Source organism: Marmota marmota, unplaced genomic scaffold, assembly GCF_001458135.2.
Source record: "Marmota marmota marmota unplaced genomic scaffold, marMar, whole genome shotgun sequence".
In the NCBI taxonomy this organism is placed as follows: Eukaryota; Metazoa; Chordata; class Mammalia; order Rodentia; family Sciuridae; genus Marmota; species Marmota marmota.
In genome coordinates, this window is record NW_025999932.1 from 46,105,450 (window position 1) to 46,111,033 (window position 5,584).

A 5,584-nucleotide genomic window follows, 5' to 3' on the forward strand; every position below is an offset into this window, starting at 1 on the left:
TTCAGATAATTGTTGATTAACTCCTGACTCCAAATAGCTTCTGTATAGTTTTCATAAATATCTACGGGTATCATTAACATAATGAATCTTCCTTTTACATGACCTTGACCATTTAGGCCCCTAGTCTATCATGACTCTCAGTTTTACCACTAGGTAGGTATCTAAAAGAAATACATGTCCCTTTGCCTCAAAAGAGATGTATAAAAATGCTCATAGCCGATTACTCATAGTAGTTCCTATTTAAATCTCATTAACAATAGAATGGATAAATTGTGGTACAGTCATATAATATAACATGACAGCCAAGAGATGAGCAAACTACAATTACAAAGACAAGACCACCATCACTTCGGTGTTGAATGATAGAAAACAGATACCAGAAAATCCATGGTGCTTGATTCCATTTATATAAAGATCAGAAAGAAGTACAACCAACGATAGAATTTATAAATGTTTGCTTACATGAAACATCCTCAAAGCAAAGTAAGAAAAGGATTGTCACATGTGAGGCTAATATTCAGGGGAGAGTAGGCAGTTTTGAGGGACGGAACTGCTGAGGCCTTCTGAAGTCCTGGCAATGTTGTTTTATGATGTGGACTGAGTTGGAGAGGAGTTTGCCATTATCTATACCTTTCTGTAATGTATGTGAGATTTCAGAATGAAAATTTCTTTTTCTTTTGCTTTTTCAGTCAATTTTTGTAAAATTCCAGGCCCCTGAGTAGCATACATGGTAGCTGCCTAATAAGCATTCCATCTCCTTCTTTTTCCCCTGATTAGCTCTGCACACCTAATCTGAAAAAGCAATGAATAATCTTAGTGTGAATGCCCAACTCAGACATCCATTCCTGGAAGAAAAGGTGCCTTGAGCATTAGCAGATTGCACAGGCAAAAGGTGTTCATTCTTGCCTCATCTGATTGCCTCTTACGCCAGCATCAGAGTTGTCACACGGGTGACTCTGCGTTTCAGAGCCAGTGAGCACCCTGACGCTTCGTAATTACTGAAACACATGTGCTAAGTCACTTTTTGCTAAGCCACGATGAGAATTCTCAGTGCTCAATCGCCCTCAAAATTTCTCATCTCTTCCCTGGGGTGCGGTGCTTTGGTTTAGCAGCTGCACATGGGGAATGCATTTAAATCATTTAAGGTCTGGAGTTCAATATCTCCTAAAAGCAGTCTCTTTTCTTTTGGCATTCCTCAGGCACACCTGGATTTTTTTTTTTTTTTTTTATACTTCAAAGTGAGGAATATCCTTCCAAGTGAGGAAACCTTTGGAAATACATTAACTCTTTGCATGCACAAGTGTATTTCCTGGTGCTTTCTGTCTGCCTCTTCCTGGACTGTTAATCACTTCTTGGCAGTAGCTCTTTTAAGTCATTAGTTATCCATTTCACATTTTAGCAGCAAAAGCAGTAATACAGTAAGTCAGGTGTGTGATGAGCTAAAGGTCAAAAGAAGTAGTGGTGAAAAGTGCACGAAAAAGTTAAGGCTAATTTTACTTTTAGATAATGCATCCTCTGTGTTACAGCACAGGCCCTCCCCTTGCATTCCCTAGTTACTGAATTGCTTGTACAGGTGGCTGAGCTTTTTGTAAAACAATTAGAATAATGCCTTAGGTTGTAAATTTTCTTAGAATACCATCACATTGAAAAACTTAACTCTGGGTTATAGATGAGAAATATCAGAGCCTTTTCTAAAAGCTAGTTTTTTTGTTGGTTTGTTTATCAAGAGGTGAGAGAGAATCATTGATGGTATTTGTGGCTGAAGCAGAAAGGAGATATTTTGATGCCCCAAACAAATGTCATAATTTAATCATACCAAAGCCTAAATTCTATGGTTAATTCTAGACCTTCCCATTACCTTTGCTGCGCTGGAAATACAAGAGATCCATTTCAGTTAGCTTAAAATTAAAACAGGAATTTGGGAAAATGGAAGGGTTTTTCGAACAACAGAGACACAAGATTGAATCAGGTTTAGGCTTTTATATTTTATGTCCCCCCCAAAAAAATATTGTATAGATGTGAAGAATAAGCTTCATGTGTATTTTTCCATGTTAGGAGTGAATGACTTTTCATTGAAATGTATTTTGATAAGTATCTGTCAAGCACCCACTGTTGGTCAGGTACACATTGTTATTTTTTAGGGACTTGTAAAACGGGTGGATGAGTCTTAGTCACTGCCTTGCATCATTAATTACTGTGCCTTAAGTACCTAGGAGCTCTGAGATTGTGCAGTACCAGACACTGCAGGCTTGCCGGGTATTTGGATGGAGACTGTCAGAAAACACAGAGGAGGCTGGACTCTCCCCAAAGTGAATCTGCAGGCTTAGTTCCCAGGTTAGACAGAGATCTCATTCATCTCTGGTGACGCTGTTGGGGATAATTTGCTAGTCACTGAGACCCCCCTCCTCTATATTTTTCCCACAGAACCATCTGCAGCTGGTGAAAAATGACCCACTACAGCTGGTGAACATTTCCTACCTCTTTTCCTCTGACTTCACACAGCTGTGACAGACGGTGTCCCAGCAGGGTCTGCTCAGCTCAGCTGCCAACCGGGAGCGCCATCATGATGTTCCTGACTTCAGATCTGGCGCATGGATTCTGTTTGTTCTAGCCAGGCCTCACTCACCCTCAGGAGCTGCACACCATTAGAAGTTGGCCACAAACGTTGTTGACTAAAGGACTGGAGAATCTTTTATCATTAATGTCATAAGTCTAGAAAAGGCATGAGGGATCACCCAAGTCAACGCCTTTGTATTTTAGACAGAGGGACTTTCTCAGGTGCAGAAATTCAAGGTTATATATTCCTCAGTGAAGAATTAAGACTAGGGCCTAGGTCCCTGGTCATGATCTTCCATTCCAGGTCATTCTTCACATTGTTAAGTGTTTTCCTGAATTCATGTGGAACATGCTAAGGAAAAAAGTATCCACTTTTTGGAAACTTTTGGCTTCCTACTCCAGTCTGAGTTAAATGTTTATGGTGGCTACTCTCGTTGACCTTTGGTCTAAGTTTTTAAGAATGTTCTTAGGCTTCTTTAGATATGCATGCCGATTTATGTTGTGTTTCTGAGCAGAATATTCCAGAATAAGTACCAGAGACCACAAGAAGTAATAGTAAACGTTTGGGATTTAGGAACTATTTTGCCTGAAATGGAATTTCAGTTTATTATTTAGTGGTATTATGATCTTTTCCTATCTTTAAAGGAGTAATGATTTAAACTTGGATGAAGTCCAGTTTATCATATCACTATTTTAGTGGTTTTGTGAGAAATATTCGCATAACCCAAGGTCACAAAAGTTTTCTTTTTTGTTTTATTTCAAAAGTTTAACAGTTTTAGCTCTTCTTGTGTTTATGTAGGTTATCCTTTTGGAGTTAAAATATGTGTAAGGACTAAGGTTTTTTTTTTTCCCCCTACAGATATATAGGTATGTAAGTGCCATTTGTTGAAAAGAATATTTTTTTATTTACTGAATTGCCTTGACACTTTTTAAAAAATCTGTTGGCCATAAATGTATTTATTTATGTTTCATTCTCTACTTATATGAATGCCACATTTGCCATATTGCAGCTGGTGAAAAATGGCCCACTGTGGTAAAAAGTTTTGAAAGTAAATAAAGTAAGTGTTTTAGTCTTATTCAAGAGTTTATGATTGTTTGGGTTATTTTAGGTCATTTCCCTTTTTGTATAAAATTTAAAATTTCTTATCAATTTACATTCGATCTATGTATCCAACTTGTGAATGACCATATTAATCTTCTGAACCATGGAATCTCTCTCATTTTATTTTGATCTTCTTTAGTTTTCATTTATAGTGTTTCGTAGTTTTGGGTGCCCAGTTCTTGCATATTTCTGTTAAACTTATCCCTAATTATTTTTAATGCTATTTCAATGGAGTTTTTTTTTAAGTTTATTTCTAATTTATCACTTATCATATGTAAAACTTAAGCTGATTTTTGCTATGTAGAACCTGTATCCCAAGACCACTTATTAGTTTTAGTAGGTTTTATTTTGTAGATTCCTTTAGGTTTTCTTTTAAGATGACCATGTCCTCTATACAGTTTTATTTCATTCTTTCCAATCTTTATGCATTTTATTAATTTTTCTGAACTTATTGAGTTGGCTAGGGATTTTGGTGCAATATTACCAAGAAGTAGGGAAGAATAGACATCTTGTGTGCCCCTGATCTTGGCTAATAATCACTGACCCTTACACATTTGAACATAATATTAGCTGCAGATATTCATAAATATCTTTGAACAAGTGTAGAAACTTTTCTCCTATTCCTAGTTTTCAGAGTTTTTTAATCATAACTTGTGTCAAAGGCCAACAACATCATATGGTTTTCCTCCTTTATACTATTTATGTAGTGAAATATATTGATTGATTTTTAAATGTTAAACCAACCTAGCCATTCCTGGAATGACTCACTCTTGGGGATACATACACACTCACACACACACACACACATATATGTATGTGTGTGTATATATATATATATATTATATATATATATATATATATATATATATATATATATATAATATATATATATATATANACACACATATATGTGTATATATATGTGTTTATATATATATATATATTAAAGTTTAATTTATAAATTAGACACAGTATGAAATTAACAATAATTCTACTACTAATAAAATAGTTTTAACAATATACCATAATAAAAGATTATAAATGCAGTCCCTATTACCATAAATTATGCAGTCAAGTTTCTCACATTTGGTGAAATTGCAGGGGTCAGCACATCCTGAGTGCTATGGATAAGCCTTGCCCTGGGAAAACCACCTTCATGATCATAGTATCTCCCCTGCCAGGTAAGTATATAATTTTTTAATGAATTACTGAAACCTGGATATTTTCAGCAAATGACCTAATTTGGATTTGAATCTAATTGTTTCTTGATCTCTTTTAGTACTTCACAGTATAATGACTTTAAAGAGTGGAAATAGTTAAACTTTGCTCTTTACAAGTGATTTCTGGATAAACTAATTAGTTATCACCTAGCAGAGATGTTAATTTCAGTGTTCTGTCATTGAATGAGCTAACTAGAATTGAAGAAAAGAATTTCAGTTGTTTGTGGAATTGCAGAAAACATTAAGAGGTTGGCTGCAAGATATGCAAGAGAGTAGGCTGTCTCTGTATAATGGTAGCTGGACCCCTGTCCGCATCTCCATCTTAGGCTACTTCCCTCACTCAAATGGCTCAGCTGGGTCATCTGAATTCAGTGAAGAATGCCATTTAGGTGTTGGGACTTCTTTTCTAGAACATGGCATGTTGATATTTGAAGAGAGTTTCTCCTAGGATTAAGCCTCAATCCCCTAGAATTAAGGTTAAGATTTTTGGAGTATATAATTATGGGTATTACACAACACACTAAAATATCTCTACTTCATGGAAAGCATGCTACTGCTTGTGTGATGATGGTGAAGATCCTTGACTTCCCTGAGCTTCAGTTTTCTCTTTCATAAAATGGGATAATACTGTTATTTAAAAGTTTCTGATCTAGTGTACATATTGGTGGTACACTCATCAAAATTCCTCTTGTATTGTAGAAATTCA

At 35.8% G+C, this 5,584-nt stretch overlaps 1 non-coding gene across 1 annotated transcript; it reads right to left on the reverse strand.

Annotated features, from left to right (window-relative positions):
* Positions 1-4,687: 4,687 nt before the first annotated feature.
* LOC125616195 lies at positions 4,688-4,847 on the reverse strand. The gene has a single exon (XR_007346833.1). It is a non-coding gene; the product is annotated as a U1 spliceosomal RNA (small nuclear RNA).
* Positions 4,848-5,584: the final 737 nt, after the last annotated feature.